Here is a 12,249-nt window from a genome sequence, read left to right as displayed (position 1 = left end):
AAAGAGAGCAATCAGGCTGACTAACAAAGCAACCTGCGAGAGCTGTACGAATGCATCAATTTTGTGTAAAAGTTACCCTCACTTTGACATTCTTGTCTGGACAACACTCAAAATGCAAAGTGAGTTGTGCTTAAATCCAGTAAGGCTTTCACAGAAGCTTGTGAAAACTTCTGTTTTACGTGGTCTCCACATGTGAAACTTTAAACTGTTCAGATTTGCCTTTAAATCTTCATACATTTAAAAAAGTGTCTTGAAGATGTTAGGTATGGTTTCAGGTTTGAACTGAAACCTCCAAAAATATGAGTTTTGAGCTATTTTCTATTTGATTTGGAAACCAGTTTGTATTATCTGTGGAAAACAAAGGAAGCGGGAATTAGTTGACAAATTGATTTGGTGGGGTTTTTTTTGAAAATTCTGAGTGAAAGCAGTTAAAGAAGTTTGATGTTCCTTGAAGTTCTCCACAAGAACCCAGAATTTGTACATCGTCTAGATCAGATTCATTGCAGGCCTATAAAAGAAACAGAAAAGGTATGTTTATGGATCAACTTTCGTTCAACTTATCCCTTTGTTGCCCTTGAAATGAAATTTTATATGTAGAGTATGCTAAAGAAACATTTTGGTTGAGTATTTACCGTGGAGAGGAAATAAAACTAAACAGGTCTGTATTGGACTTTAGTTTTCTAAAACAGTGCTGAATGTTCATCCCTGAATTTCAATTTCCATATGACAACTATGTATAAATACAGGAAGCTCCAGCTCTTTTAGGTGCCCCTCGGAACAGAAACTTGCCTGAACAATTTGAGATATGCCTGAACAATTTGATGTAAACCTTGTAGGAGCACCTTGCTAGGACACAGCCAGAAATCAAAAATCCTGTTCTCATCAATGAATCTGGATTTCCTTCAGCAAAGATTTAGACTATGCTATAGTATTCGGTAGTCCTTATATTTTCCTGGAACACAAAACCAAACTGGAAGACCAAGAATTCTGAATTCAATTAAAATAACATAACACAGTAAGAAGAAACTCTTCTCATATGCATTATTTTTTACTGAATTAAATCTTTCTCATGCCCTTTTCCACATTATAGTCTTAATACTTACATAGGGTCGCTGGCTTACCTTGGTGAAAAAGAAAAGTGTTTATGAAGATGGAAAATTTTATACCGCTCTTCGCTCTACCCTACCCATTTTGATCAGTTCTAATCATTTTCACAATGTAGCCCCAATAAAGATAAGAGTAGTGCAGTCAGCATTTGTTGAACCTGCAACTTTAATGAAATGTGGTACTGTATTATCCCTACAGCTAAACTGAAATCTCATAGGAAAATATTGTTTAACTGAATTTATTCCCTGAAATATGATCTAAAAAAAATACATTGAAGGTTGTGTATAAAGGCTCTCGCAGTATACCTATAAGTGACTATAGGCATACCTATGCCAGCTTCTCTCTCTACATGTATTGTGGGCTAACATAAACACAATTAAATGAAGTATTTACTTCCTTTGGGATCTTAGTATAGCAGCAGTTAATAACAGAGCACTGCATTTCATTAAAATTTTGGGTCTGAGGCTGCAGAACTTAGATATGGAGAATATCAAATGGAATAGCCAGGAGAAATAGGCAGCAGAACTTATTACCTAGAGCAGTGCCTCTGTGTGTTTTATGCATAATCATTTCACCAATTATTCCTTATTTAGTTGATGAGCTGACTCTTTTTTTTTTTTTTTTTCCTTCTTGTAAAAACAGAACATTAGCTGTTGTTCTCTGCCTCTGCTTATACCAGCTCTGTTATAGAGTCAAGATGTTTGATATGGAGAGGCACATTGTCTCTCTCTCCTTCCCCGCTAGGACTCGTGTGCGTGCGAAACGTGGGAGAGAAGGGAGAAGGCACCTCGGACTGCTTGACGAGCTGGGCACTGCTCCGTAAGGACGTGATTGACAGTGGCGCAGGAAAGCGAGAGAGATTCAGGAAAGAGGCTATTGGTGCTCCAAATAACTTGTGGAGTTGGAAGGGTTATTGCAGTACAAGGACTTTAGTAATAACCAAAGAACATATTTGCTGGAGAGGAAAAAGGGTTGTTGACTCCCAGTCCCTCTGCGCGGAGCCTGTTATTTACCAGGGTGTTACCAGAGGGAAAGGACACAGGACTGCACAGTAGTGAGCGTGAATATTCTGCTGAAAATATCATGCCAGGAAGAGTAGAAATTGGATTCTCAGATAAGTGGTAGCTTTTTCTGTCATACCTGTGGGGCTGGATTTGGCCCATAGCAAGTGGCACGTGTTCACGCCTTGTCCATGTTGCTGCAGCCTCACCTGGGGAGCCACAGTGGGGTGTGCAATTGGCGTCAGGCTCAATAAACCCATTTCAGCAAAACGCTTGATGTTTTGGGTTTGATTTTCAATTCCATGCAAACTATTTCTTCTGAAAGTCAAGAAATGAAAGTTAAGAATGTCCTTAAGTGCCTTTCCTGGGTTTATTTTATTTATTTGTTATGTATCAAAAGCATTGGAAAACAAGTTTATCTGCATTGTCTGCAGGAAATTAAGGCCAAATATGGTACTACATTTGGCAAAGGTGTTCTTAATTAAGTAGAAATATTTGATGTCAGAATAATGACATATGGCAGTCACTGAAAACTCTGAAAGTTTTAGGACTGCATTACAGAAAAGATGTATAATGCAGCTAATGTGATAGCTGTGGAAATTCTCACTATTTATTGTGTTCTACTATCTATATTATTACGTTCTCACACTCCTCTCTAATATTTAAAGCAATAGATGGTTTGAAAAGTGCAAGTCAGTAGCTGATTACTAGGAAAGCATACGGAATATTTGATGTTTTTAATGGCAATGAGGCAGATGAGTGAAGCAGGAAAATAAATGAATTTGAAGCCCTTTAAAAACTTTATTCTGTGTGTTTCATTGATTTTGAGGAAAAAAAAAAGTAAGGCTGTGTACTCGGGCTGGTATGAGTCTGAAGTGATTGCAAGAGAAGAGCAACCTGTGTGTGATTTAAATGAAATATAAAAAGAATTTCATTCTAGTCCCACATTATTTGGGAAGATTTCAATTAGTGTGTTCCCCTTGTCAGTTTGAATCTTCAAACCATAACGTTATTTTCTCTCCTTTTCAGGTTCTGTGCTGTTCATTAGTTGCATGCAATAAAATATTATTTGCATATTTAAATGTGAAGAATACAAATAAGAAAAAAAGTAGCTTTGACTGTGGAGAACTTTTTAAAAAAACAGTCACTTTTCCAAGTGCCCTAAGGGCAGCAAAAGAATATGACAAAACTGGCAAATCTGAAGCCCCTCAAGAAGAAAAGTTGAAGTTGCTCGAGCTGCAAAGCTTGTTCCTAGAAAACTAGGGCAGCATATTCCTTAAGCTCATCTCTTGGACTGACCAAGGAAACTTGAGATTTATTGTTTTGAACTTTAGCTCTTTTGGGTTGGTGCTCTGTGTCCCTGCCTAGGTGAATGGAGGCCATATCCATAAATCTGATGTTACTTATGAAATGCAACGTGTCACAAACCTTCCTCTCAACAGTAGTGATTTCTCTTCCAGTGCTAGATTCCTCAGTGCTCTCGCATACTTGGCTTGCTGAGAAGCCTCAGTAGAGATCACTTGTATGTAAACACGGAATTTGGCAGGAACTCAATCCCTTTCAGCAAAGTTTTTGTGATATATTATTACCCGTTAGGGAACTTCACTTCCTTTAGTAAAAGAGTGCAGCATCTCATTTTATTCAGTTCTTGTAGTCTTTCTGTTCTCTCTCTCTCTCTTATCATTTTCGTATGCTGTTGTCTCTCAGCTTTCATGGGAAGATTGCTGTTTCAGAAGATTAAGATGAATCTAATTTTATGTTTCAAATCCACATAAAACATGGATAGTTATGGAAGCTTGGACTCATTGTGACAGCAAATTCAGCCTCGAATGCCCTGCAGGGAATTATGTCTTAACATGTTGTATCTCTTTTTCAATGCCTGCAAGGCTATTTCTTCATCACCATGTAAACTGCATGGTGGGGAATGCCAACAAAAAATAAGATGCATTGGAAGATAAAAATTCAGTGTAAATAAGGTGTAAGATAGACAGTAAGCTACAAATGGCTTGTTCTATTTAAACCTACTGGGTGGAAAACAGAAATGAGGGACACATTTCTGATTATCTCACAAACTAAAAAAATCTATTTAATATTTGTTGACAGTATCAGTAATATGCGTTGGAATTCAGCTCACTGGCATTCGATGCAGTTAAAACCCACAAAAAATACATGATATAAACCAGCATTATATTTGTGTGTGATGGTAAATGTTTGTTTCTAGCACAACTCCCTTTGGGAGAGATGGAGGATGGGAGATGGTATGTAATGCTGCTTTTTCATTTGCAGCAATCACTAATTTCAGATGAGTTGTTAGACCACACGCGAGTAATTTTCCTAAACAATGGCTTCAATTAGTGGTCAGATCCAGCTTGTTGGTGTTTTACCCTGGTCTGTACAATAGACATTTTGCAGATGTCATGCAGTGTTCTTACAACAGCTGTGTGAGATTTCCTTCTGAAGAAAGTGTTCAAAAAAGGGAAGTTGGGGGGCCCATTTGCAGAAATGCACGCCTGTGTTTGAATGTTTAATTACAGAGATTGCTAGGCGAGGCTGTTGCTGCCTGCCACCACTTAGCACTTACACAGTGGGCTGAGCGAGTAGTGGGGTGTAATGTATTTGAGAACATGTTTGTTAAGACCAACTTGCAATTTATTCTGGCTGTCATTATTCATAAAGCTGGATGGGATTCTTCCCTGCACACATGCACAAAAAAAGGAGTTTTCATCCCAAAAGGGAAAAGAAAATGTATCTTTGGACTTTAGTGAAAACAACTGGTTTTATAAAAAACATTTTAAATAAGAAGATATCGTTAAATATTTTAATCGATTCTAATAACATGAAATGTTCTTTTCCACAAATGTTTTACAGTTGGGTTTTGACTTCTGTTGGGAAGGGGTAGAGACCACTTCAGACAGAACAGTACAAATCCAGGGAATGTTAAGACATTTAGGCAGGATTCCTAACTCTATGAATGGGGGAGGTGTGGCTTATTAATATGGATCTATGTATTTATGCTTGAATTAGTGTATCTGAGGGAACAAATGACTTCATGCTGGACAGGCTATACACACAAAATTACTTCTCTTGTGACAAGAGAAAATGGAACATAAAATCTAATAGACAATAAATCTGGTTTATATCTTCCTGTCTCTTTAATCAGGAAAGAATCTGGCTATTTTTAACTATAGGGTCCAATTATACAGTGAAATGTAATGTTCTTTCTTTATCAAAAGTGTCAGGAAAATATTTTAAGGGTCAAATCGTTAGCCAGTATAAATTAGGGGACTGTGTTGATTTGTACCAGCTGAAGATCTGACTTTACATGTCCTTACATTTTCAGATTTATCTAGCTCCTGAAGTGTGTGTGTGTGCATTTGCATCTCTCAAAAAAGACTTGGTTTTGCTGATTATCTGCTTATTGTTTGGAGGCAGTAGATCATAAAATACACTGTCAACTTCCAAAATGTCTCATGGATGCATTTTGTCAAATTTATTGTTGGGAGTAATACTGAAAATGGTGTTAAAACTTGTAGGTCCACAGTTGTTGATTAAGCAAGTATAAATTAAAACGGTTTTAGCAAGTTGGTAACTGGATCATGGAAAAATAATGAAGAGGGGACTAAAGAAGGGGGGACATGGCATGAGAAGAAACACCAAAATTGGGACATTTTGCTTGCTCAAGTGCTCTGCTCTCACTGGCTGTTGGGTAGCAAGTGAAAGATAGATGGCTAAGTATTCTTCTAGTTAATAAAGATTATTTAGGGCAAGCAGTTATGCCTGCTAAAGTTATGTGTGCGGTAATCATGATTAAAAAAAATGTTAAAAATATGTAGATATCAAACTCTAAATATCTCCTTATTCTGTAGCCTTATCACAACACACTGCAATCAGACATATCAGATCTCATGGTCTGAGCGGGACTGATAAGCTCAGTTCCTCAATATGATATCTCCAAAAATGAGGGAGAGCGAACAGTAGCTTGGTTGAGTCACTTGGTAGCACTTTCCTTTGCCTCAGCATTAGCCCAAAACACAAGATGACTGTTTTCTGCTGGAGGCACTTTTTTTTTTTTTTTTTAAGATGATGTGCTTGAGTGCTTGTGGCTATTAATGATTCCCTGACACTTTTCATAAGAGCCTTAGCACCGTCTCCGTTCCACCAGGTAACCTGTGCTCATCTGGAAAGCTACCGCTCACTTCCTGAGGGTACAGCTTTGCAGATGCTGGCAGCAGGGCAATCTCATTAGCGGGCCCACGCCTTTGAAATTGGCTCCCTATGTATATACACTTAAGTGTGAATCTAATCATCAGTTGAGCTCTAAGAACTTGTTCTCCCTGCAGCCAGTATCAGGAAAGCTGGTGTATTTTCAATCTCGTTAGGACAATTCAGGTTTTGATAGAGGCAGCTAGATGCCATGGTGATGAGTGCCCTATATTTAGCCATTGTTTAATAATGTGTAATAATAACAATTGTTTTTATGATGCCTTCTAAAGCTTCAGTAATAACAAGAACTGGAAAATTTCAAGACTGAACCCAGTCCTGTGGTTTCCTGACCACATGTCTTTGGGACAGGCTCAGCTGAGGCATCTGCTAAGGCCCTGTCACCTCTGAAAATTTGCCTCGTTCATTAAGCCGGTTCAAAGTAGTTTGCTGGCATTTTGATGCTTTGTTTAAGGAGGTAAGGACTGGGAATGCAAGAATGTTACTTGCTTCTGATGAATTTTGAGCAGTCTACACACCAAAAGTTCTTTCAGTCCTGTTAAAGGGCGTAATTCAAAGGACCAGCAGAAATCCTTTGTTCCAGTTACTATTTCTTGACACCAATACCACTTTCAGAGGATAACTTTGCTCTGAGGCTCAGTACAGTGGATGCACCAGCAGAGGCAAAGGGTGTGCTGGAAACCTCGCCCCAAGGTGAAGCGTGGAAGGGATTCCTGCTCCCCTCTGCTCAGATCTGGACTGTTGGCTTCTTGAGCAACTGAGGATTAGCAGCAGTATTTGCAGAAGTGCAGGTAGCCCTTAGCAAAAAGAAGTCACGCACAGGCTGTCAGGAACTTCTTCGTAGTTGAAACACACCAAAAATCCTGGAGTTAATTTCATTTGCAGAGGTGGGCGAAGTTGCAGACAAGTTGTTACAACAAATTTTATAATTCAGTTAGTCCATCTGTAAAGTTGACGGCTTTTTGTATGAGTGTAAGAAACAAGCTCTTATCTGAAAAATACTCCTGGTTTTCCTAGCCCAGCCTACACAAGCTCTTACAGAACATCATTAATAGTGTTGTTCTATATATGCAAAGACAGGATATGGGTTTTTTCCATACTTTTAGCAAGTGCCACTTAAATTTTGTAGATGGAGCCGGAGCCATGGTGTCTAGGAGGCCAAGCATTCTGACAGGCTTGCTTAAGTGCAGCAATTCAAGTTTCATAACTAGCTACCCAAGGGGACTGTGTACTAACAGCATCCTCCTATATTGGCTCAGTATGTTGGGAAAGTCACAGGAAGTCTAAATGAAATCGCCAAATACCCCTGGGCCTCAGACCTATATGGTGGCATCACTGCTGAAAAATAATAAAAATGATGCTAAAAAGTACTATCCCCAGTGAACCAAATAGTCAATAAAGAACAGGATCTGTGAAGAATTGATTGTATTCATAGTGAGATTTTGTCTACTTATAGTATCAATTAGAGTTGTATTAATAGGTACAATTTTGACTTTACGCTGGCATTAATTTTAATGATGAAGGTTATCAGTCAAAAAGTAAAACAAAGATATTTGCTGTAACGATTTCATAGTCTGGAACTGCCATAAGTTAATGCAGTGCACTTTCTTGTGAATGCATTGTCTGCTTAGAAACAATCTAGCAGGTTATCTCGGATCCTACATGTCACTTTTTAAACAACTGAAGTTATCAAGGCACTGTGGTGACTTCCCTGAGCAGGAGTGGCTGTTTGTTCCATTTAAACTGCTATTGTTTTTATGTAAAACAGTATAAGCAAGGGTCTCAAATGCATGCATGTTTGTGTGCTAGAAGGGGCAGGTGTAAAATTTTCTGGAGAAAATTTGGGTGCATTGGGGTATCTGACTGAATGCAGGAGGATCATAATGCTTCTGCATTTAACTGTATGTGGAAGTCAATATGTATACGCATAATGGATTAAAGCAATGAGTGTGCCCTGTATGTAAAGTTCCTCTAAATTTGTTCTGCCTCTGGTCTGCGACGTGTTGTGCTGAGTCCTAAAAGACTCTAAAGAATCAGTTCCCATAGTTCAGACGTGACGCTATGGGAGCACAACCATACGGTCTCCAGACCGTGCCTGACTCATGCACATCCCCTTGGGCCCCAGCTTTACAAACTGTGTAGGTGAAGGGAAGGAATAAGTGGCACTGACTGTCTGTGACACAGATTACTCTGAAGAGCTGGTGTAGTTTTTATAGGCCTTGCCTGCATGGTTGGGAAAATAATCGATGACAGAATTTGTCCTTCTTGTGTGAGCAGAGTGGGTTTTTTTGTTTTGTTTTCTCACTTGTTGGATCTTCTGAAGTGCAATATAGGCAAAGTAGCATTTGCTTCTTACGTTTTACAAGTAGACATGAGTTCTTGTAATAGCAGGGAACTAGAACATCTAATAATATATGTTGTCCTTCTTTTATGCCTGGTAACAATTTGAACTGTGAGGGGTGCTCACAGGATGTGTTTCGACAGGAGGATTAGGGTCTGCTGTATAGGTTATTGTTCCTCTCTCTGAAATTGTGCCTGGTTTTGTCTGTGCGACTGGAACAATTTATTAACAAAACACGGCAATGCCACAGGAGGAGATGCATGCTGGCAGTGGCAAAAAAATGTTTATTACTAGAGTCCACAGTTACAGAGCTTGTATAGCAACTTGGTATTGTACGAGGATTTCCTCTGCGCGGTGCTCCTGGAGTCTGGCTTAGCAGAACACAGCACGGGGCAACACTCAGGAGCAGGTGGCAGGCTCCTGGTGGTGGCCCGTGGATCAGATGTTTGCAGCCTCTTCTGTGCCCTGCAAATGCCTCACTTCGATGATATGTTTTGGCTGGATTCTTGGGGGTTTTTTTGAAGGAGGAAGCTGTGAGTTTGCGAACTTTTAAAATCCAAGCTTGGCAAACTCTCAGCTGAAAACACTGATTTTTTAGAAGGTGCATTAGACACGGCAGCTCCCCTCCCAAGTGAAATCCAATAAAGAAAGCTCTGTTTGAATCCCCTGCATGGCATTTTTCAAACCAGAGTACACATGATTTCTACGATATTATAACAGAAGAAAATAGGAGGTTATTTTAATGAAATGGGAATAGAAGAGAATGGAGTTTGGTTTCAGATGTTGTATGTATTGTGAGTCATCCCGATGCTTTTATGTTAGATTCCTGAGTTACACCAATCAATGAAATTGGCCTGTGCTTTTCTCTCCCTTTCTTCATTTAAATGTCAAAGTGAAATTCAAAGGCTTGTGCAGAACTACTTGAGTCATTCAGAAGATCACTGCCCCACTGGGGATTCTCTTTGTTTCAGCACTTGAACACTATTGGTTTTATTATCTCCATTCAGGTTTTGTGATTATTCTCATCCATAGCCTCCTAACAGCCATTAGAGATGCAGACAGAGAAAGAGTTCTGCCTTTGCATTGCATGAATAAATATAAATACTGGTTGTGACTTGTCAACAATATCTACTAGTGATGCAATGCAGTAGCATATCCAGGGTGCTAACAACCCCATTTGTGAGACAGTAAGCCCCCTCCATTGCTGTTGGTTTCACTGGGGTTAACAATTGCCAAGACCAGATGGTTTTTCACTACACTGGAAGACAGAGAGGAACAATAATAACGGTGATCAATGAAGTTACAAAGTGTTTTAGCTCAGCTCCACAACAGCCACTAATTACTTCAGCTCTAAACTTGCTTAAGGTGTGGTGCCATGGCACAAATCTCCTGATGCAAAGCTGGTTCAAGTCACTGTTGGTCTTATTTAGACAAGTTTAGGTCTTTTTGAACCAATGCATAGTACACAAATGTGAAATGGTGTGTGTGTTGTGTCCCACCCCGCCCCTTTTTTTTAAATAAGTGACATTGTATAAAGGATTCCTTCAGCATGAGTAAGGGGGTTACTGGGGAGCAGGAAGAACAGCAGGATAGGAGGGAGAATAGGGTAGGAATCTCTTAAACCAGCTCTTCCATTGAAGCATTCATAGCAAGGGAAAGCAGAAGAAAGTCAGTGCTTAATTGGAGAGGCCTTGAAGGTTGTTCAATGCACCTCTAGTTGCTACTTCTTTTCCCAAATTTTTCCCCTTGTGTTCGTTCTTTTTTTTTTTTTTTAATAATATAAAGTTGGAACTGCACTTGGATATCCTGGATTGTGCTATTTTTTTTGTTACAACCCGATTTACAGTCTGCTGGGGTTATTCAAAAATTGCTTCTTGCCTGCTTTATGGACTCTGAAGGATTACATAGCCTGTTGATGAGGAATTAAGAGCTCATTTAGGAAAATAAACAAATGAAAAAAAGTGATAATGTCCCAATCAAGTTAAAATCTTACTTTCAGATTTTATAAAGTTAACCCACTATTTTTAATGGTGAGATATAGATGCATGTGCAAGTCTGAGCCACTTCAGGTACTGCTGGTGGTTTATTTGGGAGCAGGTGGGAAGCAATGAAAGGCTGCTTTGTATTTCGGAATGTAAAGCAGACTTGCTTCTGGTTCTTCTCCAGCACTAGTGTGACACCGTCTGGGTGGTCTTCCCATTGCTCGTCAATGTAATATCAGATCACCTGTAAGAGAAATCTTTTAATTGGTTTGCAGTTGTATTTGTTACAGTTGAGCTTGGCAGGAGAAAACATAGGCAGTGATGGTGAGTTTTGAATTTGAGTCTGAGAAACCTGCTTATGTTTTCCCTGAGGTAAATTCTGGTTTCCAGGTCCCACTTCTAGCTGCTGGGAAAACCTTGTCTCCTGGACAGTCAACTTCCAGTTAAACAAAAGTTTCAATGGAACACAACAGTCATGGGTAGGATGGAAATTATCAAGTCAATGGAGAAAGGGGTAGTGCAGGAACAGAAAACAGACTGCTGAGCCAATTTAGACATACATATGCCAATTAAAGAGATAGCTCTGTTTTCTATACTTCAGTGTGTTTCAGACAGGATTTAACTTTGTCCAGACTAGATAAGTAGCCATGGTGTTTAGTTGTAGGGCAGTGGAGTCATAATTCATGGCTTCGACTCATGTTTTTAGTAAGGGGTAGCCTCAGCTTATGGTTTTGGTTGCACATACCTATTGCTCCAGGGAGAACAGACATTGTGGGCCAGGTCTAGAGCTGGAAAGAACTTTCCTGTTGCTGCTGGCACGGGGTGGAATAACAAAAGTTAAAGTTCCATCCCCTCTTTTTATTCCGTTTTCCATTATACGGTCAAATCGTGGGCAGAGAAATAGTATTTTGCCTCTCTCTCGATACGTGTGAAGTCAATAAAAATCTTATTGATTCTGAGTAACAATGAGAAGTTTGGAAGGAAATAACACTTAGCAATAGTGAAAATTCCAGCCATATATTGCAGTATGTACACATATTTATTTTTTTTTTTTTTAAGCAATACAACATCATAGTCCATTCAATGTTAACCTAAATAGAGACAAGTGCTGCAGCAGATACAGCTATCACTTTTTTGGGTATTTTCCACGTGAAATTTGCTGGTAACATCAGTCTGAAATACAATAGCCATTAACCCTCATTAACCCTATAGAAGTATGATAAGACAGGTGTTCCCAACAGGACAAACAGAAGAGAGGTCTTATGCAGTAGGCCATGAAGTAAATGGAAAATGATCTCAAAATAAATCTTAAAGATGAAACTAAATAAAAAAGGCACAATATAGAAAAGAAAGCATGATAGTGCTGAGGCAAGCAGTAATTTATTAATGTTTGTCTACAGAAAAGTAAAGAAACTCTGCATATCTGTTTTGCTTAATTATCTGGTTGACCTCAGTGAAAAGAAAAGCTGAAGTTAAATGCATAACATTTCTCTTTACAGTGTTTTTTTCTCAGTTCCTTTCTTATGAGTACCCATGTGGTTTCTCTGCTTCTAAGCAGAGTGATAGCTCTAGTCATTTTAATAACCTCTGAGAAAGT

This window comes from Falco rusticolus, chromosome 7 (assembly GCF_015220075.1).
Source record: "Falco rusticolus isolate bFalRus1 chromosome 7, bFalRus1.pri, whole genome shotgun sequence".
Lineage (NCBI taxonomy): Eukaryota > Metazoa > Chordata > Aves > Falconiformes > Falconidae > Falco > Falco rusticolus.
This window is presented reverse-complemented; position numbering follows the sequence as displayed.